This window comes from Ovis aries, chromosome 3, assembly GCF_016772045.2.
Source record: "Ovis aries strain OAR_USU_Benz2616 breed Rambouillet chromosome 3, ARS-UI_Ramb_v3.0, whole genome shotgun sequence".
In the NCBI taxonomy this organism is placed as follows: domain Eukaryota; kingdom Metazoa; phylum Chordata; class Mammalia; order Artiodactyla; family Bovidae; genus Ovis; species Ovis aries.
In genome coordinates this window covers 144,790,745-144,818,243 of record NC_056056.1, presented here as the reverse complement: position 1 = coordinate 144,818,243, position 27,499 = coordinate 144,790,745, and the positions used below count along the sequence as shown (strand labels likewise).

General features: G+C 39.2%; 1 protein-coding gene across 10 annotated transcripts in view; it reads right to left on the bottom strand.

Annotated features, from left to right (window-relative positions):
- YAF2 (YY1 associated factor 2) overlaps positions 1-27,499 on the bottom strand; it is an 85,574-nt gene that overhangs the window by 10,895 nt on the left and 47,180 nt on the right. The window contains exon 6 of one of the 10 annotated variants that reach the window (XR_006059335.2): positions 10,166-10,220. The exons of 8 other annotated variants lie outside the window; for them this stretch is intronic. The gene's annotated coding sequence lies outside the window, so the exon portion shown is untranslated. Of the gene's footprint in view, positions 1-10,165; positions 10,221-11,291; positions 14,741-27,499 lie in introns of those variants that run through there. One more of the 10 variants, XR_006059336.2, reaches the window with a different exon arrangement.

The window sequence follows — 27,499 nt, the reverse complement described above, 5'->3', positions numbered from 1 at the left end:
GTGTAATATATTAACATTACTGCAGCAAAGAGTTTAAGATGGAGAGCAGGGAGCAGCAGAGAAATGAAAAAAAGATATGAAGGAACCTGATAATGCAGAGCCAAGGAGCCTGATTTACTCTTTAAAGATGGGAGATCACTGAAGAAATTCAGACTTGAATTTTACGAAAATTACTGGCAGCAATATGGAAAAGAAAGGTACTACAGAGGCAGGGAAAGCTACTTTAACAGATCAGGCAAAAATAAAAAGGGCTTGAACTAAATGGAAGAGGCCATGGGGTTATTTAAGGACAGAATGAAGAAGCAGAATCAAGGGGATATGGTGACTAATTAAACATGCCTTTCTCACTTCTCAACCAACATAGTCCCTTAGCAAAACGTACAGAAACTCTTGCTTGTTCTCATGTAACCAGTATTCTGTGGATGAAATTAAACAAAAAAACAAGCTCTTAGATGTGAATAAATGCCATGGAAGAAAAGAAAAGTAAGGAACACAGGGAGTTTTAAGGAAGCAGTCGCAATTTTAATTTTACCATCTGTTTTCTCATCTAGAGTATAAACTCCACAAAGAAAGACACGGTATCAGTTTTATATACCACTGGATAACTAGTACCTAGCATAGTATTGGAAAATACTAGATACCTAATATTTGTTGAAAAATGAATGAATGATAAAATCAGGTTTAATGAGGAAAGGTTTTCTGCATTTATTAAAAAATTTTAATTGGAAGACAACTACTTTACAATCAGCCATAAGTATACATATGTTTCCTCCCTCTTGAACCTCCCCTCCACCCTTCACCCACAAAGATGTTTTTAAAGGAAAGGAATACTGTCTCTACGCTTATTCACAGGATCAACCACTCACTACATAGAAGCAAGCAAGCAGTGAAAGGCAAGAGCAGCAGGAATTAATTTCTCTTTTAATTATTCTAGGGTATGCAAAGAGAAAGAAAGTTCAAAGGTGTGGCAGGTTGTGAAAAGATTTGGTTAGACTAGTGCCTGGTGAACAGTGAGTCACCTAAAATTGAGAGTCACTCCAAGCTATATAATGCAACTGAGGTGTAGTCATCATTTGTCTCCCAAGGTATTATGGGTGTCTGAATCTCTTCCTGCCATAACAAATGGAAGTTTGACAACTTCCTTTAATACAGTTTGTACTGTTACTCCCTTAAACCTAAAATTGAATACAAAATAAATTTATAAAAATTTTCAACTGAATTTCAATAAATTGAAAAATTTTTTAAATTCACATTCTAGAGTAGAAATCCTGATGTTTCCATCAATCAGTAAATTGACGTTGGTTATTTAGAGGCCATTATCACTAACTTCAGATACATAATCATGTATATTCTCTTTCTTTAGTGCTGTTTTTAAGCAAAACTGAATATTTTTCTAGGTTTTTCTGGATTCATTATTAACCTCAATACAGTATTTCCCTTAAGATGAAACTGTCTCAATCATGCATTCTCTGATCACGAAGTTTTTAGGAATGTAACTGCTGTGTTGTAGTTAGGTACTTAATATTTTTACAACGCTATCAATCACTCCTTCCCCATCAGTATCTGTCTCCAAGTTGGTACATGTTGCTTATGAGACACAGTTCCTCAATCACTCCCACTTTTACATAAGAAAGAAAGAAAGCTAATTTCCAACTTCATGAACCTTACAATAAAACTGCTGCCAAATCTTTTTCATAGTTAACAAGTTCTCTCTCCAGAATCTTTCTAGAACCATTTGCCCTTTTTATATGGCCCATAAATCTGAAAAGGAAAGCATATCAATCAGTAGAGAATGATTTTCTCCATAAAACCATGAGGTTGAGTTAAATAAATCAATATTTTAAAACAAGTTATGAATCTAGATTTCTTCTAAGTGTCATATTCTGAGGTAAGAATGAAAATAATAAATGTATATTCTCCCACAAGGTGAAAACAACACAGAAACAAAGACTAGCTGGCCTGGTCAGGTGAAAGACTAGAATTGGGAGACAAGCTACAAGACCATCACAACAAACTAGAAATGATGGTGCTGGTCATGCTGGGTTTGTGGATTTTATAAAATTTAAGAAAAGGTGTCCCTGGGGCAAGTGGAAATGTAAGACCAGTGTTTGCATAAGCAACCAGTAATTTGTGTACTTGGCACTGTCTGTCTGTTAACTTTTTGTTAGTTTTTAAGCACCAACAAATTTTCTATAGTTGCTCTCTTCTGCCTCAAAAAATATTATTTTTGTTTTTCAGTAGTTACATCTCTTTCTCTTTTAATCCTAGATTTTCCTAAATGTTTATTAATTTACTCTTTTATTCTTATTTTAATTAGATGGTTGATTTTCACTCAAAAATTACATCTTTGTTCCTCTTTTGTAGGATTATTTGGTCTGGTACAACTATGGATGAAAAGAAGCACAAAACATGTGTATACATGTAGCTTAACTACTGAACAAGCTTTCTGCTGCTCTCTAATGGCTGAATGAGTTTTAAAGATCCTTCAAAAAAGGCAGGAGCAACACAGCTTCTGACGGTCTCTTCAGCCTATCATAAACTGACCCACCTTCACCATGCTCTATTCAAAAGAAAGCTCTCCTATCTCTGGGGGTCTTAGGTTTAACTGTGATCCATTTTCTACTTAGTGAGAAAAATCTAAAGGAGAGCAGGGGATTTTAGAGGTGGGAGATAGATAGTTAGGATATAACGGGAAGGGAATGTATAAGGTATGCCTTTTTTTATGTTCAGCAATTTATCATTCATGATTTTTGAAAATACACCTATAACCCTGAAGGTTCTGTGATCAGGAGGACAAAAAGGTCACCCAGTTAGAAAAATAAGTGCTATCCAGACCTATCTCAACTGTACTCTATTATTCACATATATCATGATTTGATGTAACTTGTAAAATATGGCTTTCCAAAATTTTGGGATCTCCATGTGTCCCTATGTATCCATCATAAATAGGTCAAGAGACTGTGTAAAGTTTGACAGGTCTCTTTTGCTTTCCTGTAACCTAAAAATTGATTTCCTGTACCATTAAAAAAAGAGGAGGGAACATTTCAACAAACATTTATGGTTATCTCCTATTCCTCAGAACAAAGTACTTTCAGGAGCTGTTTGACTTTTCATGTGGGTAGGAGACTGGTTAATGGTGGCTTGATATATACCGTTTCTAACTACGTGTCTGCCCTCCACCCCAACCACCCTGCAACAAAAATTCTATGTGCTGAATATTACAAAATAAATATTTTAAGCTTGATTAACCTCATCACAAATTAGCTTTGTCAAGCTGGATAGGCAATAAATAAGATATAAAGCAATTATTCATTCTTTTCTAAAGGAGGCAGCATTATTCATAGCTGAGAAAGACAATCTGTTGCAAAACACTAATATATATTGTAAATTGAAGCAATATAATAAATTTAAGTGAGTAAAAGACTAAACCAAAAATCTAAACTTGTTGCGAGTTTATGGATACACTGCTAACAAAGTCCAAAAATATACCAGGGAAGATTTTATAAACAAGCCCCAGTTCAGTTCAGTTGCTCAGTCGTGTCCGACTCTTGGCCACCTCATGAACTGCAGCACACCAGGCCTCCCTGTCCATCACCAACTCCTGGAGTTCACTTAGATTCACGTCCATTGAGTTGGTGATGCCATCCAGCCATCTCATCCTCTGTTGTTCCCTTTTCCTCCTGCCCCCAATCCCTCCCAGCATCAGAGTCCTTTCCAGTGAGTCAACTCTTTGCATGAGGTGGCCGAAGTATTGGAGTTTCCGCTTTAGCATCATTCCTTCCAAAGAAATCCCAGGGCTAATCTCCTTCAGAATGGACTGGCTGGATCTCCTTGCAGTCTAAGGGACTCTCAAGAGTCTTCTCCAACACCACAGTTCAGAAGCATCAATTCTTCGGCGCTCAGCCTTCTTCACAGTCCAGCTCTCACATCCATACATGACCACAGGAAAAACCATAGCCTTGACTAGACAGACCTTTGTTGGCAAAGTAATGTCTCTGCTTTTCAATATGCTACCAGGTTGGTCATAGCTTTTCTTCCAAGGAGTAAGCCCCACTGTTTGACAAATATATTGCACATCCACACGTGTCAGACACTAGACACGGTGCTGGAGATTCACTGTGAACAAGACAGACACAGTTCTCACCCTCAAAGTGTTTGCTTAATGTATGGGAGAGAAGCCACACAAAGGATAGCTAACTAAATAAAGTAAATATTGTCAAAAGCACCAAGAAGGAAAAAAGATGTGCTGTGATTTCAAAAATCAGACAGAGGATTTACTACATGATGGAAGGAACTTTAGTTCATGTTTAAACCGTCAGTACACCAAGAAAAACAGCCATCACCATGGACTGCCACCCTCCTCTTTAAAATCATTTTATGAATAACTTTCAGATGTGAAAAACAAAGGAACAATTAATATAAAAAAATTTTAATGTAGTAAACCCTAATTTTTATTCTATTTGAAGGTATACAGACCTGATATAGACTAATGTAACTAATTCCTCATCAGCTTGTTAGGCCTAATCCTAGGAACATATCTACCTTGTAAATAGTGACTCCTGATCTCAAATACATCTCTAATAGACTCCGGCTTCTCTTTGCTTCCACTTCTTGCACTGCATCATCAAAACACTTTTAATCTGAAAGCCTGACAGCTCACAATTTTTTGAAGAGGACAGCCATTTTCTTTGCTCCCAAAACATCAAGCATTGTCATTTCTGGACTAGGTATATATTCTGACCCTTCAGCAGCTGTCCACTTACCAATCATATCAAATAAATTTCAGTGCCAAATATCAAAGGTGAAGAAAGAATACTATCACATGTCCTACTGCAAAACAAGGTGATTCAGGTTCGCTATTGCAAAATATTTTATGATAGAGTCCTTTGGGTTGAATGACTACTTATATGAGAAACCATATCTCTTTCTTTTCTTAAAAGACTATTCATGTAATAATTCTTTTTTTATTATTATATTATTTTTTTACTTTACAATATTGTATTGGTTTTGCCATACATCAACATGAATCCGCCACGGGTATACACATGTTCCCAATCCTGAGCCCCCCTCTCATCTCTCTCCCCATATCATCCCTCTGGGTCATCCCTGTGTACCAGCCCCAAGCATCCTGTATCCTGCATCGAACCTAGACTGGCGATTCGTTTCTTATATGATAGTATACATGTTTCAATGCCATTCTCCCAAATCATCCCACCCTCTCCCTCTCCCTCTCCCACAGAGTCGAAAAGATTGTTCGATACATCTGTGTCTCTTTTGCTGTCTCACATACAGTGTTATCGTTACCATCTTTCTAAATTCCATATATATGCGTTAGTATACTGTATTGGTGTTTTTCTTTCTGGCTTACTTCACTCCGTACAATTGGCTCCAGTTTCATCCACCTCGTTAGAACTGATTCAAATGTATTCTTTTTAATGGCTGAGTAATACTCCATTGTGTATATGTACCCCAGCTTTCTTATCCATTCTTCTGCTGATGGACATCTAGGTTGTTTCCATGTCCTGGCTATTATAAACAGTGCTGCAGTGAACATTGGGGTACACGTGTCTCTTTCAATTCTGGTTTCCTTGGTGTGTATGCCCAGTAGTGGGATTGCTGGGTCATAAGGCAGTTCCATTTCCAGTTTTTTAAGGAATCTCCACACTGTTCTCCATAGTGGCTGTACTAGTTTGCATTCCCACCAACAGGGTAAGAGGGTTCCCTTTTCTCCACACCCTCTGCTGTAATAATTCTTAAACCTGCAGAAAAACTCATCCAGGATTATTGTCATGTGAAGACATGGAGTCAGAGAGCCCAAACACCGTGCAGCCTAACAAGCATGAAGGTAGGTAAGTTACGCTGTTGAAATTCCCTGGATTTCTCTTCCCAGGGCCCAGGAAGTCCGTTCTGTGGCCTGGCCTGCTCAATGTGTCTTCCTTTCCCGGGCTTGCTAGGGCAGATCTTATTTTTGACAGATCAGTTTTTGAGGCTACAGGGGTTTTGATGAGTGTAGCTTGGGAGCAAAACTATTATGTGACGGCAGAGGAGGAAGAGGGAAAATGATGACTAAAAAATGTTGCTAGGGCCATGTGAATCTTTTCACTATGTTGGAGAAATACAAATGAAGGATTTGCTACTCTATTTTGAAATAATAAAAAGAAAAGTAAACTAATAAGCAAAATAAATTAGTAAGCTTTATCATCTTCCTTCTGTGCACGTGACTATTTGGTGCACACTGATCCTGCTGCTTAGTCGATCAGTCATGTCAGATTCTATGCAGCTCCATGGACTGTAGCCTGCCCGGCGCCTCAGTCCATAGGATTTCCCAGGCAAGAACACTGGAGTGGGTGGCCATTTCCTCCTCCAGGGCAATCTTCCTGACCCAGGGACTGAACCCATATCTCCTGTGTGTCTCCTGCACTGCAGGCGGATTTTGTACCACTAGCCACCAGGGAAGCCCTATTTAGTGCATAGAACACATTTATATAACGGGTTACTGAAATTTTTAAAAAGAAACATACAGCACATGTCTGTGGAACCCCTGCAGCAGCTCTGTGCAATGGTGGTATCTACACTCTTCTGCAATGCTGTTGATCCTTTTATGACTGTGTTCTATCTCCTCACCAATGGGACTCTAATTCCTAAGTGGGAAAAGATCACATATTGCCTATTTTTCTATCCCCAACAAGTACATATACAGTAGATCTTACAGTATTAGATGTTCAATAAATATCTCAACAGTAGCAATCACAAAAACCTGTTCAGTTCAGTTCAGTAGCTCAGTCGTGTCCAACTCTTTGCAACCCCATGAATCGCAGCACGCCAGGCCTCCCTGTCCATCACCATATCCCGGAGTTCACTCAGATTCACATCCATCAAGTCAGTGATGCCATCCAGCCATCTCATCCTCTGTCATCCCCCTCTCCTCCTGCCCCCAATCCCTCCCAGCATCAGAGTCCTTTCCAGTGAGTCAACTCTTCGCATGAGGTGGCCAAAGTACTGGAGTTTCAGCTTTAGCCTCATTCCTTCCAAAAGAAATCCCAGGGTTGATCTCCTTCAGAATGGACTGGTTGGATCTCCTTGCAGTCCAATGGACTCTCAAGAGTCTTCTCCAACACCACAGTTCAAAAGCATCAATTCTTCAGTGCTCAGCCTTCTTCACAGTCCAACTCTCACATCCATACATGACCACTGGAAAAACCATAGCCTTGACTAGACGGACCTTTGTTGGCAAAGTAACGTCTCTGCTTTTGAATATACTATCTAGGTTGGTCATAACTTTTCTTCCAAGGAGTAAGCGTCTTTTAATTTCATGGCTGCAGTCACCATCTGCAGTGATTTTGGAGCCCAAAAAAATAAAGTCTGACACTGTTTCCACTGTTTCCCCATCTATTTCCCATGAAGTGATGGGACCGGATGCCATGATCTTCGTTTTCTGAATGTTGAGTTTTAAGCCAACTTTTTCACTCTCCTCTTTCACTTTCATCAAGAGGCTTTTTAGCTCCTCTTCACTTTCTGCCATAAGGGTGGTGTCATCTGCATATCTGAGATTATTGATATTTCTCCCGGCAATCTTGATTCCAGCTTGTGTTTCTTCCAGCCCAGCGTTTCTCATGATGTACTCTGCATAGAAGTTAAACAAGCAGGGTGACAATATATAGCCTTGACGTACTCCTTTTCCTATTTGGAACTAGTCTGTTGTTCCATGTCCAGTTCTAACTGTTAAAAACCTGTTAAGTATGCATAAATACAACTATAAATTAATTTTGTAAACACTGATTTAACTAGGTGCCAACTTCTAAGAATTCACTTTCTTGAAAAATTTTCTGATGTCATTTTGCTTCTGAGCCATTTACTTCCTTTTTCATGAAAACGGAATGAAAGGTTTAAAGTATGACTGCTTTGCATAAACAGTGACTATTAAATCAAAGGATTAAAGAGTCCTTTCTATGTGGCTTTCCCCACCTCCAAACAATGAAATAATCTACTCTGCTAATACCAGCAATAGTTAGATAGCTAACTTCTCAGCAAAACTCAATGCTACCTACCCTAGAGATAAATATTTTTTGTTACTGTTTCTACAGTAGATAGTCATGCAAATAAAATCTTTACAAAGAATCACAATATATAAAACTGAAAGCAAACTAACGTCTTTTTATATATCATTTTTAAATTATAAGTATGATAACACAGGAGACTTACAAAATACAGAACAAAGTTACATATATTTCCACTATATATTACAATTAATTTTAAGTAAATTAAGATTTTTAGTTGGAGTTTCAATATTAAACTTTCAAAAATTAATAGGATGGATAGAAAAGTAGAAGGGTACAGTAGACCTGAAAAGCACCATGAATCAACTTAACATAATTAAGATTTATACAATGTTCACATAACAGTAGAATACAAATTCTGTTTAAGTTCCCATAGGCTATCAACTAGGAGACACTGGAACGCATCCAGGGACATAAAACAAAGTACAAAAGTTTCATGGTCGAGTAGTGGCCACAGGACTGCAAAAGGTCAATCCTTTTGCAGGATTTCCAAGAAGAGCAGTACTAAAGAATGTTCAAACCACCAGACAATTGCACTCATCCCCCATGCTAGTAAGGCTATGCTCAACTCCTGCATGCTAGGCTTCAGCATTATGTGAACAGAGAGCCTCCAGATGCTCAAGCTGGGTTTAGAAAAGACAAAGAAATCAGAGATCTAATTGGCAATGTTTGCTGGATCACAGAGAAAGCAAGGGAATTCCAGAAAAAATCTACCTGTTTCATTGACAACGCTAACGCCTTTGACTGTGTGGATCATAACAAACTGTGGAAAACTCTAAAGAGATGGGAATGCCAGACCGCCTTACCCGTCTGCTGAGAAACCTGTACACTGGTCAAGAAACAACAGTAAGAATCCTGTAGAGAACTGACAAACTAGTACGACAAGGCTGCTTATCGTCACCCTGTTTATTAAACTTATACACTAAGTGCATCATGAGAAATGCCAGGCTGAATGAGTTATAAGCTGGAATCAAGAATGCCGGGAGAAATATCAACAACCTCAGATATGTGGATGGTATCACTCTAATGGCAGAAAGCAAAGAGGAACTAAACAGTCTCTTGATGTGAAGGAGGAGAGTGAAAAGGCCGGCTTAAAACACAATATTAAAAAAACTAAGATCATGGCATCCAGCCCCACCACTTCAAGGCAAATAGAAGGGGAAAAGGTAGACGTGGTGACTGATTTCCTCTTCTTGGACTCTGTAATCACTGTGAATGGTGACTGCAGCCATGAAATTAGTAGACGATTGCTTCTTGACAGGAAAGCTATTACAAACCTAAACAGTCTGTTAAAAAAGCAAAGACATCACTTTGACAACAAAGGTCTGTATAGTCAAGGCTATGGTCTTTCCAGTAGTCACACATGGTTGTGAGACCTGGACCATAAAGAAGGTAGAGTGCCAAAGAACTGATGCCTTGAAACTGTGGTGCTCCTTGGACAGCAAGGAGATCAAACCACAGTCAATCTTAAAGGAAATCAACCCAAAATAATCATTGAAAGGACTGATGTTGAAGCTGAAGCTCCAATACTTTGGCCATCTGATGAGAATAGCCAATTCATTGGAAAAGACCATGACGCTAGGAAAGATTGAAGGCAGAAGGAAAAGAGAGTGACAGAGGATGAGATGGCTGGATGGCATCACCAATGTAATGGAAATGAACTTGGGCAAATTCCAGGAGATGGTGAGGAACAGGGAAGCCTGGTGCACTGCAAAGTCAGACACAGCTAACTGACTGAACAACAACAAAGGTACTGAAATCATACAACTCTGTTCTCTTATCACCATGGAGTTTTGTTAAGAATCAGTATCAAAAGATATTTGAAAATAACCAACATATTTCCAAGTGCAATGTGACATTTACCAAGGATCTTTGATTTAGCCACTGAAAGCCTCAATCAAATTAGCAGACTGAAAAAACAGAGGGTGACGACAGAGAAGAAAGCATTTAAATGAGCAATCAATATCAAAATGAGAAATTTAATGTCTAAGATAACTTAAAATTTGAAAATTAAATGTCCACTTTTAAATGATGGGTATATCTAAGAAGATACAACAAAGAAAATCAGAAAATATTTGTACTAGAATAAAAATTAAATAAGAACTTACCAGAATCCGTTGCATGCACTGGAGATGCTCAATGCAACTAAATACAATGTGGAATCTTGAATAAGGTATGAAAATAAATAATGGACACTAGCATAAGATTTTTTTGTAATCTGAACAAAATTTGTACTTTAACAATACTGTATCACATTTCCTGTTTTTTCATGATATAGTATTTCTTTATATTCTCAGAATTGGATTAGAGGTTTCAAGCCTCATTCAAATTGTCTTTTTCAAATATCACTAATAAATTTTCTAAACTTTCAGCAATAATACTAGATGCCAAAATCCACGGAACTATATCAAAGTTCTGAGTAAATATAAATCAGAAATCTATCATTCTGTTCATATTAAGTCAAATAAGTGGAATCGAAATGTCATAAATTATTTAGCTAGGCAAAAATTTCTAAAATTTCTAAAATATATATATTATATATACTCTTTATATTATACATACTAAAGCTTTTCCACTATGCTTGATAAAGGATTGAGAAAAAAACAAGAAAAAAGAGATGGAAAAATTGGAAAACAAACTAAATGAAAAGGGAGCACTGAATATGAAATAGAAAAAGGGAAACATACTAGATAAAAGTAAAAGACCATCATATAGTCCAATTGTTTTTAAACATAGGTGCTCATTAGAAACACATTTGAAGCTTTGGAGAAAAAAGCAATACTTGGGCATTTGTATTTCTCAAAAAATTTCAAGATAATTCTGATATGCACCTAAATTTTAAATAGGTTTTTCTATTAAATGATAGTTTTAGTGATACAGAAGTCTAATTTTTGTTGACCAATCATGATACAATAGTATTAAGCAAATAACAGTTACATAATCACAATAATAAAAGATGTTTATCAGTTTTCATACTCAATAGCCAGACAAAAAAATACAAGATAATTATAACTTCAAACCATAATGGAAATATGATTAACCTAACAATATAAAGTAATTACATACAATTTGGGGGGTTAAGTAGAATGATGTGCTAAGTGGAAGTGCATACAGGTACATCATTTCATCCACCTAGCCAGTCTAGGTCTTTTGGTTGGTGTGTTTAATCCATTTACACTTAAGGTAATTATCTTAATTGTTTTGGGTTTATTTTGTGTAGGTCTTTTCCTTCTCTTTTGTTTCATGCCAGAGAAGTTCCCTTAGCATTTGCTGTAGAGCTGATCTGGTGCTGCTGAATTCTCGTAACTTTTGCTTGTCTGGAAAGCTTTTGATTTCTCCGTCAAATGTCAGTGAGAGTCCTGCTGAGTAGTAGTCTTGGTTGTAAGTCCTTCCCTTTCATCACTTCAAATACTCTTGCCTTTCCCTTCTGGCTTGTACCCTTGTATGTTGTCATTTTTCCCTTATTGTTTTTCATATTTTATCTGTGTCTTTAGTTTTCATCAGTTTGATTATGATGTGTCTCAGTGTGTTCCTCCTTGGGTTTATCCTGCCTGGGACTCTCTGTGTGGAATTCCTGGACTTGGCTGATTATTTCCTTTCCCATGTTAGGGAACTTTTCAGCTATTATCTCTTCAAATATTTTCTTGGATCCTTTCTCTCTCTCTTCTCCTTCTGGGACCCCTAAAATGCAAATGTTGGTGGATTTAATGTTGTCCCAGAGGTCTCTTAGGCTGTCTTCATTTTCTTTTTTCCTATATTCTGTCCTCCAGGTCACTTTATCCATTCTTCTGCCCAGTTGTTCTGTTACTGATTCCTTCCACTGTATTGTTCATCTCTGTTTGTTTGTTCTTTAGTTCTTCTAGGTCTTTGGTAAGCATTTCTTGCATCTTCTCCATTCTTTTCCCAAGATTCTGGATCATCTTCACTATCATTATCCTGAATTCTTATTCTGAACAGTTGCCTATCTCCACTTCATTTAGTTGCTTTTCTGGGGGTTTATCTTGTCCCTTCATCTGAGACATAACCCACTACTTTTTCATTCTGATTAACTTTCTGTGACATGGTTTTTGTTCTAGCCACTGTGGGATTGTGGTTCTTCTTGCCCTCTGGTGGATGAGGCTAAGAGGCTTGTGTAAGTTTCCTGATGGGAGGGACTAGTGGTGGGAAAAACTGGGTCTTGGTCTGGCAGGCAGGGGCATGCTCAGCAAAACTTTAATCCAATAATCTGCTGATAGGTGGGGTTGCACTCCCTTCTTGTTAGTTGTTTGGCTTGAGGTGTCTCAGCCCTGGGGTCTATGCGCTCTGTGGTAGGGAAAACTTCGATCTCCAAGAGGGCCTATGCCAAGGAGCACCTTCCAGGATTGCTGCTCCCAGTGCCCCACCCCAATGGGGGAGCCACCAGTGACTCACACCTCCGCAGGAGACCCTCCAACACTAGCAGGCAGGTCTGGTTCAGCCTCCTGTAGAGTCACTGCTCCCTTCCCCTGACACTCAATGCACACAGGATTTTGCCTGTGCCCTCTAAGAGTAGAATCTCTGTTCCCCCAGTCCGGTGGAAGTCCTGTGATAAAATCTCACTGGCCTTCAAAGTCAGATTCCCTGGGGATTCCCAGTCCCTTTGTCAGATCCCCAGGCTGGGAAGCGTGATGTAGGGCTCAGAGCCTTTCCAAATGCAAGAGAGCTTCTTTGGTATTATTGTGCTCCACTCTGTGGGTCGCCCACCGGGCGAGTATGTGATTTGATTTTATTGTGTCTGTGCTCCTCCTACTGTCTCGTTGTGGCTTTTTCCTCGTCTTTGGACATGGGGTGTCTTCTTTAGGGGGGGTTCTAGCACCCTCCTGTCGATGGCTGTTTAACAGCCAATTGCGATTTTGGTGCTCCCCCAGGAGGAGATGAACACATGTCCTTCTACGCCATCATCTTGAATCAATCTCAAAAGCAAACTAACGTCTACTGAGGTTAATGTGGAGACTCCACAGCCCCCACCTGTTCAGTGCTCATCCTTGCATCTCTCTGTTGACCCTGAGGTATGGGTGTGAGGAAAACAATTCTGTCTGCTGACCCAAGGTATTCACACCAAACCAACTGACACCTCAGGTTCAATGCACTTTGTCTTTTTACTTGCCTTAATTTGCTTACAGAATGCAATGTACAGTATCCTGCATCATTTTAAGAATCTATGCTGAGTATTTTGAAGAATTTTTATTCCGAGGTTTATATACATTTAATTTTCAACATCAAACATTTCCTCAGAGGCCCAGGACACAATTTTCCCTAAATTCCTGAGAGGTGGTGGCAGGAGACTTGATTCCTTGGGAGCTACGGAAACACTCTCTGGTAAGTGTAGACAAGATACATGACTACATCAACTTTATGAAAACTATGCTAGTGTTCAGCAATTAAGTCTTTGAAAAATCACTCAAATTATTAAAGAACATCACAGTCCACTTCATTTGAAAGACTAAAGACATGCTCCAGAGCTACAGACAAGTCATCTTCAACTTTTCCATCCCCTGAGTCAAACTAAAATCAAGTCCTTTCACTTTTCTTTCAATATTATTTCCACAACTCTCCTCATCATTCCCATAAGCACCATGCTGGCCTAAGCCAACAGCCTTCTATATTTCCTGACTTGACTCCTTACCTCCTCCCTCCAATCCAAGGTCACTCTTCCCTACAGTCATTCACTTAACAAATATTAACCAAGACCTCACATGTTCAAATCACTGTTCTAAGTAGTGAGGATAGAGTGCTGAACAAACCTTACTGTGTTCTCTTTCCTTGTCATGGAGTGACCTTGATTCTCATTTCAGAAAGACAACAGAAGCTATTTGATAGTTTAATTTTCCCTCTCCATATTCCAATTTAAGGTCATGCCAACAAGATCCCTTTTCCCAGGACACAACTCCTGCTCCAACCATATTTCCTTCTCTACTAAGTTATTCCTGTCAGCATAGAAACACACGATAGTTTTTACCTGAAAAAGAAAGAAAAAGAAAGCCCATCCCTACTTCCACATCCCCTTCTAGTCACTTGCCCCATTTCTTCATTCTCTTTTCCACAGTGAGCATTAAATGATTTGTTTGTAGTTACTTTCCCCTCTTCTCTCATGAGCTCACATCAATCTGGCTTTTGTCCCTATCACTCTACCAAAAACATTTGTTTCAAGTAAAGTATTTCAATGAGTACTTTACCATGTCCATTAGTCAACTATAGCTCAAATTTCACTCCGTTTCTTCAAGCCATGTTTTAGAGTTTATCACACTTTACCTCCTGACAGAACTATAATTATCTTCAGAAGCCTCTAGAATACCACACTCTTTTTTTTTTTTTTTTTTGGCCTCATTTTCTACTCCTCCTCTTTCCAAATTCTAAACTTTGGAGGGGCCAGGAATCAGCCTTGAGGTTATCTCTTCTATCTACATTAACCTTCTAGGGTGGGCTATTCAAAGTAGGATCCATCGGCTCAACTGAGGGTACCAGCATCTGGGAGCCTCAAAGAAATACAAATTCTCAGAATTTGCCCCAGAAATATGTGTATTTGCTTGCAAACAAAAGCTTGAAAAATGACTATCCTAGGTGACCTCATTCAATACTTGCCTTTAAATACTATCTGTACCATGGTTCTCAGCCCTGGCTCCACATCAGAATTAACCTGTGATGCTTTTTAAAAATAACTGCACCTAGGAAAAAAGAAGTTAAATTTTGCTAAATTTTCTAAATTGAATAAGATCTGTCAAAATGAATATTTAAGAAAAAATTATATATTTAGACTGAAATTAATACGCTAGTATTCATTTTAATAATGAAAATAGTGTCTGAAAAACTTCTGGGCATAAAAGTTTCCCTCAAGGACACACATACATCCATGCACACACAAAATCCCTCATGCTGAAATATATGAAAAAATGTGATCCATACAAGCCAGCTATTCCATTCTAAGATATTCATCTTAAGGAAATATATGTCCACGCAAAGACTTATACACAAACGTTCACAGTAGCTTTATTTGCGGTGGCCCCAAACTGAAAACAACCCAAATGTTCATTAACAGCTGAATAAAAAAACAATTCATACCATGGAATACTACTCAGTAACAAAAAGGAAACTCCTTTATACTTAAAGGAGTTACACTCAAAACAGTTATAGAAGATACACGGAAGAGTATATACTGTTAAGATTTCATTTATAGAATCCCAGAAATTTTAAGCTAATCTACACAGAAAGCAGATCAGCAGTTGCCCAGTAACTGAAGATGGGAGGGAGGCATAATAGGGAAGAACATTTGAAATAGGATATAAAGAAACTTCTATTGGTGATGGATATGTTTCACTATCATAATTGTGGTGATGGTTTCACAGGCGTATTCATCTGCCAAAACTTGTGTGTAGTATATTGGGCGTCAAATATACCTCAATAAAAGTTGTTTAAAAAATGTTTAATCTAACCACTAGCCAAATTAAAACAGGAATACCTGAGCCCTACTCCCACATTAAATGAGAATATATAGGGGTGGGACCAGGTTTAGAAATGTTCTGAAAATTCCCAAACTGATTATAAAGGGCATCCAAGGTTGAAAACTACTGATCTATACAATGATACTCCAAAATTTCTATCACCAGCCCCAATGTCCTCTCTAAACTCCAGTCTTATAAACCAACTACCTACTCAAATCTTCATTTGGATGTTTAGCAGCAACTCAAAACAACTTATAATTTTGATTGCTCCCTCCTCCCATTCTTCCATTCTTTGAGTCTTCCTATCTTAGTAAATAGCACTCCATTTTTTCAGTTTCTCTGACCAGACACTTAGACATAGTATTCATGTCCCACTTTCTCTCACACCCACATCTAATTCACAAGCAATTTCTTTCCACTCTACCTTCAAACTATATCTAGAATTGGATGATTTCACACTGTTCCCACTGATACTACATGTGCAACAGTTATGAAGATAACTAATGTCCCTGGAAGGAAGACTATGCTCCCTCAAAGCAGTCAGCTGATCCTTCTAGGTGTAAATCAAAGTATACCACTCCTATGCCTGAAACAATTCAATGGATTCCTCCTCCCTACCCAAACTCCTGCCCCAGGCAAAAAGAATACATGGCAACCGACAAGAAAATCCAAAATTCTTGCTCTAGACTTCAGCCCTACATGATTTAGTTCCTCTTCTGCTTCATCTCCTATACTCTCCTCTCTGAAATCCTCTGTTCCTGGAGTCTCAGTTGGTTCAGTTCACTCACTTAGTTGGGTCTGACTCTTTGTGACCCCATGGACTCCAGGCTTCTCTGTCCATCACCAACTCCCAGAGCTTGCTCAAACTCAAGTCCATCGAGTCGGTGATGTCATCAACCATCTTGTCCTCTGTAAATCCCCTTCTCCTCCTGCCTTCAATCTTTCCCAGAATCAGGGTCTTCTCTTATGAGTCAGTTCTTCACATCAGGTGGCCTAAGTATTGAAGGTTCAGCTTCAGCCATCAGTCCTTCCAATGAATATTCAGGATTGATTTATTTTAGGATTGACTGGTTGGATCTCCTTGCAGTCCAAGGACTCTCAGGAGTCTTCTCCAACACCACAGTTCAAAAGCATCAATTCTTCAGCACCCCGCTTTCTTTATGGTCCAATACTCACATCCATATATGACTACTCGAAAAACCATACTTTGACTATATGGATCTTTGATGGCAAAGTAATGTCTCTGCTTTTTAATATGCTGTCTTAGTTGGCTAGGGCTGCCATAACAAATACTGGAGACTGGGTAGCTCAAAGAACATAAATTTATTTTCTCAAAGTTTGGGAGGCAGAAAGTCCAACATCAAGTCTATCAGGATTCAGCTTCTGGTAAGTACTCCCCCTCCTGGCTTGCGGAGGCCTCCTTGCTGTTCCTCACATGGCAAACACGGAGAGTGATTTCTTTTTCCTCTTCTTAAAAGGTCACCAATCCCATCCCATTAGGATTTCATACTTATGACCTTGGCCTTCCCTGCTGGTTCAGCTGGTAAAGAATCTGCCTGCAATGTGGGAGACCTGAGTTTGATCCCTGGATTGGGAAGATCCCCTGGAGAAGGGAGCAGCTATCCATTCCAGTATTCTGGCCTGGATAATTCCATGGACTGTGTAGCCCATGGGATGGCAAACAGTCGGACACAACTGAGCGACTTTCACTTCACTTACAACTTATTTAACTTGCATGACCTCCTGGAAGCCCTATCTCCAAACAGTCAAACTGGGGATTAAGGTTTGGATATATAAATGGGTATGTGTATGTGTTTTGCACAATGCAGTCCACAACATCCAACCTCTCTGGCCTATGCCTGCCTGGAGGTTTCCCTTATAACTTCCTCTGTCTACTCACTCCCTCACTTCTTCCATGCCTCTGTTCACATGTCAACCATCAGGGAAGTCTATCCTAACTTGACAAAATAGCACTCTCTTCTCTGACCTTACTCCCCCTTCTGTGCCCATTCCTGTTTCCCTCATTATGCTTTATTTCCTTTAAAACATTTGTTTTTACTTACCACATCATGTATTATTAGTTTATTGCCTGTCTTCCCCTAACAGAAAAGAATTTAAGCTACCTTCCACCCCTATAAGTGTAAACAAGGACTTTTTCCTGTTTTATTCTGTTCACTGCTGTTTGCCCTCTTCCTACGGCATAAAAACAAAACAAAACAAAAAGCCATCCTAATGTGTTTTTAATAGATGGGTGAATAGAAACCCTCCTCCTCAAAAATTTCCAGGGACCTTAGGCAGTCTTATAGCAGTTGCTGAACACTGGTTGCATAGTAGCCAACACAGAAGGTCTTTTACAAATTACAATACTTAGGCCCCACTCAGACTGACGGAATAAAATTCCCCAGCAGTGAAACTTGGTATTTTGTATAGCTCCTCCATTGCTCTTCTTCTATAGCCACTGCAGAGTAAGATCAAAGTGCTAGCTAAACTGCCAAGTTTCTCCAAGTCAGATTCTAGGATCTGTCAAGTGAAGCAAATTACTGCCTTTTACCTTGTACTTCTCTAATGCACCCAGATCCCACCTCTTCCAAACAGCCTTCTTACTGGAGCCTGTATGTATCTCTCCCCTCTCGAAAACCCCACAGCCCATGAGGACTATCAGGTAATCATAGTAAATACATATATACCACGAAGTAAAGCTTAGTCCCATTTTTAAACTACTTATACGTATTTTAATGCCTCACATGTGCTATGCACATACTAGACACAATAAACATGTTGAATAAAGAAAGCTTGTTAATAAAATTATTTCCTTCTTCAATCTGTCCTAAACCTGAGAAAGGGTACATGCTCAAATCTTTCCTTTAAGAACCACTCAGGGGTTCCCTGGTGGTTCAGTGGTAAAGAATCTGCCTGCCAATGCAGCAGACACGGTTTGTGTGATCACCCATCCAGAAGATCCCACATGCCGCAGAGCAACTGAGCCTGTGCGTCACAACTAACGAGCCTGTGCTCTAGAGTCCGGGAGCCGATACTACTGAAGCCTGCATGCCCTAGAGCCCAGGTTCCACGAGAGGAGCCACCGCAACGAGAAACCCTCACACCACAGCTAGAGAGTAGCCCGCACTCCCATCACACCATCAACAACTAGAGAAAAGCCCACGCAGCCGTGCAGACCCAGCACAGTCAAAAATAAGTAGCTTCTTAAAAATATCAATCCCTCTCATCTGATCTATCAATGCAACACAACCCTCCTCCCCCCCAAAAATAGAACCACTTAAATCAGTGGTCCCAAACCCTGATGACAAATTGCAAACACCTGAGGAGCTTTTAAGACACTATTTCCTTGTCTGGGCCCCACCTTTAGGAGCTGTGATTTATTTAGCCGGGGATAGAGCCTGGTCAGAGAAGGCAATGGCACCCCACTCCAGTACTCTTGCCTGGAAAATTCCATGGATGGAGGAGCCTGGTGGGCTGCAGTCCATGGGGTCGCTAGGAGTCGGATACGACTGAGTGACTTCACTTTCACTTTTCACTTTCATGCATTGGAGAAGGAAATGGCAACCCACTCCAGTGTTCTTGCCTGGAGAATCCCAGGGACGGGGGAGCCTGGTGGGCTGCCGTCTATGGGGTCGCAAAGAGTTGGACACGACTGAAGCGACTTAGCAGCAGCAGCAGCAGCAGCAGCAGCAGAGCCTGGTATTCTTTTTCAGTTTGGTTTTCTAGTTCCTAAAGTGATTCCAATGTGCAGGAAAGCTGGGAACCAATGACTGAAACACATCAAAAGTCATTACCTTTTGTAAACATAGAAACTGACAACATTTAAAAGATGGTGAGACTGCATATCAAGAGGTCCCCGGTTCATATCCGGGTGCCCCCTCCAAAAAAAAAAAAAAAAAAAGATGGTGAGAAAAACTAAGCCTATGAGCCACAACTACTTAGTCCACAGGCAAGTTGAAACTACTGAGCCCACTACTTAAGCCCGCACACCTACAGCCTGTGTTCAGCAACAAGAGAAGCCACCACAATGAGAACACGCACCATAATGAAAAGGCACCCCTGCTCACTGCAACTACAGAAAGCCCGAGTACAGCAATGAAGACCCACCACAGTCAAAAAATTAAGTAAGTAAGTAAATCATTAAAAAAAAGTTGTGTTACAGTCTGCAAAAAACAGCTCTTATATATTCAAAGTCTTTCTTTTATGATGTTGATGAACTCCTACTTATTGATCAAGATGTCTATTTTAAGCTAAAACAAGCTTATCCAGAGATTAATCTTCTGTTTTGTGGCTCAACTTCTCTTCTAGTAATCCGTATTTGTAGAGGACTTACTAGTACCAGCTATTTTTCTTGCGTTTTTCTTCTTTCCTTCATTCATCTACTCATTCATGAACATGTTTATCGTGGCAGCCTTCTTCTAAGATGTCCCCAATAATCCCACTCACTGGTATTCATGCCCTATCTCATGTCCCTGGGAGTGACTGGATCTTGTAAAGTGCTTCTAACAAACAGACTACAGCAAAACTGATTTTTGCAAAATTAGGATACCAAAGGACTCTATCTTCCATCTTGTTCACATCTTCCTGCCTTGTTGTGAGTGCCTCTATATAAAATGGTCCACATGACAAAGAAGCCTGTTCAGCACCCAGTGAGGAAAGGAGGGCTGCCAACAGCCACCTAAGTGGCTGGAAGCATTCCTCCCTCATTGATGCCTTGAGATGACTGCAGCCCAAGAGAGACCCCAAGCCAGAAGCCCCAGCTAAGCTGTCCCCAGATTCCTAACCCACAGAAACAGTGAGGCAATTAATGTTTGTGCTTTTAAGCAGCTAAATGTTGAGATAATTTATTATGCAGGAATAGATAATATACTCATTGAAACCAATTTATATTCCAGGTATTATGACGTCATCCTTCATTACAGAAAATCTGATACCCATATTGGATGATACCTCTTTGATACACCTAGCTCTGCTCCACTGAATCTTTATATATTACACAGAGGTTATGGTATGGACTTAGGTCACCACTGGACTACAGCAAACCATCTGTCAGATACAGCACCTTCAGCATGGGACAAGCCTTCCTGTGCTTGCAGCTACTCAAGTAAATACTTGATCTGTTCTTCGCTTAATGTTCTCACAAGTTCCAGTCGGCATTTCTTTTCACTCCTTTGCACTGTTCACCTTTATTCTGTGCTATCAGTTCTTGTTAAGAAGTTTACTTTGTGTTGTCTATCCTACTCCTTGCTCTATTGCTTCCCCTCTGCTTCCTGGCCTGGTGTGGGTTAGTTAAGACAATGCTTTTCAGAGTCATCACAAGGCATTAATAACTTTTCCTTTCATTTTTATCTCTCCTTTATTTTTTACCTGCCAGACCTATTGCTGCTGCTGCTGCCGCTAAGTAGCTTCATTCGTGTCTGACTCTGTGCGACCCCATAGATGGCAGCCCACCAGGCTCCCCCATCCCTGGGATTCTCCAGGCAAGAACACTGGAGTGGGTTGCCATTTCCTTCTCCAGTGCATAAAAGTGAAAAGTGAAAGTGAAGTCGCTCAGTCCTATCTGACTCTTTGCGACCCCATGGACTGCAGCCCACCAGGCTCCTTCGTCCAAGGGATTTTCTAGGCAAGAGTACTGGAGTGGGGTGCCATTGCCTTCTCCGCCAGATCTGTTACTTATGTAATAATCAGATCTGTGGCTATTTTAACAACTGCTCCTGGAACAACTCAGTGCAACACTTTCAAAGTTTGGCTTGTGTACCACCAGTGTCCCTGTCATCTATTAAGTATACACAGGCAGCCTGGTATAATTATAAATTTAAAAGGTAAGATCAATTACAAATTTCCACAAAAACCTTATTATTTTGTAATGTGTAATTCAAACTCATAAAAGTAGAGATGAAAGTAATTCCAGAAATAACAGAATTCACTGAATAGGGCTTCAAGAGAATACCGAACGTCAATCATTATGACAGGTAAATGAATCTATATCATGTGTATGCACAAGTACCTGGAAAAGAAAAGTGTGAATGGAAAAATATCTGATAAATATCTGAAAACTGTTTTTTAATAAGCTAGCATCCTGTCATCTCACATGATCACAGTATCATCTTTTTTCAAATAGTGGCATGACTATTGAAGTTTCTGAATTATTTTTAAAAATGTAGTACTTTTCTGGCAAACCAAGTGAGCTTTTACAAAATGAAGGCAAAATACACTCTTTGGTGTGAAATCAATGAACTTTGTCATCAAAAACAGCTAAGTCTAAAACTATAAAGGAAGCATTCATAGTTATACTCAATATCAAAAACATCATAAACTAGAAGCTTTTTTAAAAAACTCAAAAAGTCGATGATATTTAAAGGGAAAGTAGAAGGCATAAAATTCCTGTAATATGATATAGCTGGACATCACATAATGTTAATAGCATACAATACTATGTACTGTACACGTGCACGCTAGCAGATGTTTTTGTTTTACAGTTGGAAAAAAATGTGAAAAAAAAAACAAGCAGTTCTTATGTCATTAAGCAATCTATTTGAAAGAGAAATGATCAATGATTTTGTGATTTATCACTGACCTCCCAAACTACAGAAAAGTTATCTCCAGTAGAGTGACACTATATTGAAAACTGTGAACTACAGTATCAGTTGCAAAAGGTGGGTCAGGGTCAGTACTGATAGAACACCAGATATTTATATAGATCCACGTGTGTATGCTAAGTCGCTTCAGTTGTGTCCAACTCTCTGCGACCTTCTGGACTATAGCCCACCAGGCTCCTCTGTCCATGGGATTCTCCAGGCAAAGATACTGGAGTGGGTTACCATGCTTCCTGACCCAGGGATCGAACCCATGTCTCTCATGTCTTCTGCACTGGCAGGCAGGTTCTTTACCACTAGCACCACCTGGGAAGCCCATCTGTATAGATACCAACTTACAAGAGGCTGCAGTTGATTGCCTAACCTTCACATTGCTTTACTGTTCAGTATGTAGCTGGCAATCAAAAATACACCTCCCTGTTTTGATTCAATGTGATCAGAATGGTCATAATGTTTTTCTATACAAAGAAAACATTGAATATACTGAATTTTGCACATCAATATAAACTGTTGCAGTAAAAAATGTTTATGTTTCTTTAAAACACTGACAACATGTGAAATGATCGTTTCTATGACTTCTAGAGACTTGTTCAAGTAATATAAACATCTGAGCAATATGTTTAAAATCTTGAGTAGCATGAAATATGGTGATTTAGGGTACAAAATAATAAATTTAATTTTTAGTTTAAGAAAAAGTCAGATATGGCGGGTTGATCACCTAGAGATTGATTTTACCACTAAAAAATAACCAGGAAGCTAATTAATATTACACTCACCACTGCCTCAATTTGAAAAAATGCAAACTTTCAGCATTTTAGTAAGACAAAGTTGATCAAGAGTTTGAGAGTGCAATAAACAGTTTAAGGAACTATCTATAATTTTGGAGATATGTTCAGTTTGAACATTCAGAATTATCTGAGCAAGCCATTGCTTGCTATCATTTCAGCAACCTATAACTGAGTACATAAGAAATTTGAAAGCTGATATCTGAAGGTAGAACTAAAATATGATTTAGGAAGTTTTTCACACTTTGTCATCTTTAAAAAAAAAAATCACTTCTACACTACAAAATCCCAATTTGGAAAAAACTAAAAGCTATTTGGTTTATTCATTTCCCCTCTGTTTCGCAGTTCTGGAGCTAGATTAGACAACTGTTGCAGGCCTCCAAGACAGTTTCAAATCTCTTGGCATTCACATCCTTACACATGCTCCTCCTAGAATGAATAGTGCTGATTTCTACCAACAGAAGGATATTGCAGAAATGGATATAAGTGGGACTTTCGAGGCTATGTCACAAACAACACTTGCCTTCTGTCTTGCTCACCCTTGGTCACTCACACTGGGGAAGCCAGCTGCTATGTCATCAGAACATTCGCGCAGGGCCTATGAGGAAGTACACATGGCAAGATACCGAGCCCTCCCGCCAACGAGAGCCAGTGTGAGTGCGCCATCTTGGAAGCAGATGCTGCAGCTGGGTCTGGCCTCCAGATGACTGTAGCCACAGTTAACATCTTAATTGCAACCCCATGATAAACCCAAGGCCAGAACTGTCAAGCTAAGCTGTTCCCAAACTACTGCCTCACAAAAGCTGTAAGAAAACAAATGTTTTGGAATACTCTGTTACACAGAAATATATAAATCTATTTGCCAAAAATCCAGGTGAAAAGACAGTGGTTTCTGGTGTGGGAAAGACGAACACAGAAGGGGGTGGGGGTGGGGAAGACACTGAATCAAGTGAACAGAATAAATCAATGCAAAGTGTTAAAAATGTTTTAGGTTGTTATCTCTAGGTTTCAAAAATCATTTTAATCTTTTTTGTCCTTACTATATTTCCCACATTTTTAACAATATTACTTTAAAAATAAAAACAAAAAATTAAAACATAAATCTGTAATTCTAAAAACATTTTAATTTTTAGTTCTAAAGACTTTCTAAATTTAACGTGTATAATTTTATTAGGTAATGATCTATTTGAAAATAGCTGAAGGTCAACTGTTGAGGTCACTACTGACTTCAAAGCTTCATCTATATGCAAGACACTATGCTAAATGGAAGAAGACACCAAATGATGAAGATGACGTGGCTCCTAATGTCATGGGGGCTCAATTTAGTAGAAGAAACTGTCAGGAGGAATTCAATAATGGTCTAGAACTTGGGATAGTCTTAATATTCGTGGAAAAAAATATGAGGAGTAGGATACACTACAAGAGCATACCTGCAGCTAGGAGAGTCAGAGCTGAAAAGAAACACGTCAGGGAAGCCCCACGAAGGAGATGGCACTTAGACTCAGCCTCATGTGTAGAGATAAAGGTGCAAAGGCAAGTTGAAGCCAGGCTATGGACAGTTCTGACTGATATGTATTCAGTGGTCTGGAGTCTGGATTTCATTCTGAAAGAATAAGGAGCTATCAAGTTCAATCCATATAATATTCTTTCTAGCATATGTTTGAAACTTCATATAATGCTGTATAAATAAAGCCACCATAGCTGGTGACTGCAACCATGAAATTAAAAGACACTTGCTTCTTGGAAGGAAAGCTATGACCAACCTAGACAGCATATTAAAAAGCAAAGAAATCACTTTGCTGACAAAGGTCCATATAGTCAAAGCTATGGATTTTCCAGTAGCCATGGACAGATGCGAGAGTAGGACCAAAAAGAGGGCTTTCAAAGCAAAGAATAGATGCTTTCTTAGGTGCTGAAGAAGACTCTTGAGAATCCTTTGAACAGCAAGGAGATCAAACCATTCAATGCTAAAGGAAATCAACCCTGAATATTCAATGGAAGGACTGATGCTGAAGCTGAATCTCCAATACTTGGGCCACCCAATGCGAAGAGCCATCTCACTGGAAAAGACAGTGATGCTGAAAAAGACTGAAGGCAAAAGAAGAGGGCAGCAGATGATGAAAAGGTTAGATAGCACCACTGACTCAATGGACATGAACTTGAGCAAATCACAGGACATGGTGGAGGACAGGGAAGCCTGGCGTGCTGCAGTCCATGGGTCACAAAGAGTGGGAAACAACTTAGCTACTGAATAACAACAACATATAAATTAAAGTTTAAAAGTTGAAACTGTTTTTGAATCCTCATTGCTGACCATGCAAGAGGCTCAGGGTTAGACTGAAAGCAAAGAAAATCATTAAGAAATCTATAATTAAAGAAATCTATAATTAAATACTATAGAAGTATTTAAAATAGAGCTTCAGGGATTAGATGGGCTACACGCAAGAGCATATGTAGGGAAAATAATCAGAAATCTATTTTTATTTGGAGGTGTTGAGACAGAGGGGAGGAATGAACAATGATGTCACAATTTACAACTGAAGCATAAGAGCACGTTGACACCACCAAGCAGAGACATGCTTCAATTTTATTATGTGGCCTGGTATACGTATATACGTGCTTCCCTTGTGGCTCAGATGGTAGAGAGTCCACCAGCAAGACAGGAGACCGGAGTCTGATCCCTGGGTTGGGAAGCTCCCCTGAAGGAGGTCATGGTAATCCACTCCAATATTCTTGCCTGGAGAATCCCATGTACCCAGGAGCCCAGCAAGCTATAATCCATGGGGTCACAAAGAGTCAGACACAACTGAAACGACTAACACACACACCCGTATATATGTATTAGACGTGTGTATACACTTAATTTTTAAAACATTAATCACGAATTTGATCAAAATTGTCTTTTTTCAATATAAATGCCATAAAATCAACTTTTGTTGTATTCTTCAGATCGTTTGTTCCATTTAATTCAAGATCTCCACAATCACAAAGATTTCTAATTTAAAGAGTATTCTTTCAAAAGACAGTGTCCTGTAATCAGAAAGATTTTTAAAACACTGAGCCTAGTAATACTAATCACTGTTAAGTCTGTTTCCCTTTGATTATATTATATATCAATTCTTCACAGAGACATAAAATATCAACAAATGATTACTATTTTTTGTCTGCTAACAGAAGATTTAACTCAGCCTTCATAAAGTTCTCCAAAAATTTGGATTAATGGCTATATATCTTGTTTATCTCTTTTTTTTGGTGGGATCCAACATTCTGCTATTAATGGTTGTTCAGCAGGAATTTGCAATTCTGGAGTTCTCACAGGAGAAGATGAGTGCACGTCCCTTTACTCCACCATTCAATATCACAGTAATCCAAGTCTATGCCCTAACCACCAGTGCCAGAGAAGCTGAAGCTGAACAGTTCTATGATGACCTACAAGACTTTCCGGAACACCCAAAAAAGGTGTCTTATTCACATAGGAGACTGGAATGCAAAAGTAGGAAGTCAAGAGATACCTGGAGTGACAGACAAGTTTAGCCTTGGAGTACAAAATGAAGCAGGTCAAAGGCTAACAGAGTTTTGCCAAGATAATGCACTGGTCATAGCAAACACCCTCTTCCAACAACACAACAGACCACTCTACACATGGACATCACCAGATGGTCAATACCGAAATCAGACTGATTATATTCTTTGCAGCCAGAGATGCAGAAGCTCTACACAGTCAGCAAAAACAAGACTGGGAGCTGACTGTGGCTAAGATCATGAACTCCTTATTGCCAAATTCAGACTTAAATTGAAGAAAGTAGGGAAAACCACTAGACCATTCAGGCATGACTTATTTCAAATCCCTTAATTTCTCAGTGGAAGTGACAAATAGAGTCAAGGGATTAGAGCTGATAGACAGAGTGCCTGAAGAACTATGGTCAGAGGTGTACATTGTACGGTCCTGATGTACAGGAGGTGGTGATCAAAAGCATTCCCAAGAAAAAGAAATGCAAAAATGCTAAATGGTTGTCTGAGGAGGGCTTAAAATAGGTGAGAAAAGAAGAGAAACAAAAGACAAAGGAAAAAAGGAAAGATATATCCATCTGAATGCAGAGTTCCAAAGAATAGTAAGGGGAGATAAGAAAGCCTTCCTCAGTGATCAATGCAAAGAAATAGAGGAAAACAAAAGAATGGGAAAGACTATAGAGATCGATTCAAGAAAATTAAGAGATACCAAGGGAACATTTCATGCAAAGAGGGGCACAATTAAGGAAAGAAATGGCATGGACCTAACAGAAGCTAAAGATACTAAGAAGATGTGGCAAAATACACAGAAGAACTATACAAGAAAGATGTTAATGACACAGATAATCATGATGGTGTCTGGCTCACCTAGAGCCAGACATCCTGGAGTCTGAAGCCAAGTAGGCCTTAGGAAGCATCACCACGGACAAAGCTAGGGAAGGTGATGGAATTCCAGTTGAGCTATTTCAAATCCAGTTATAAAAGTGCTGCACTCGATATACCAGCAAATTTGGAAAACTCAGCAGTGGCCACAGGACTGAAAAAGGTCAATTTTCATTCCAATCCCAAAGAAAGGCAATGCCAAAGAATGCTCA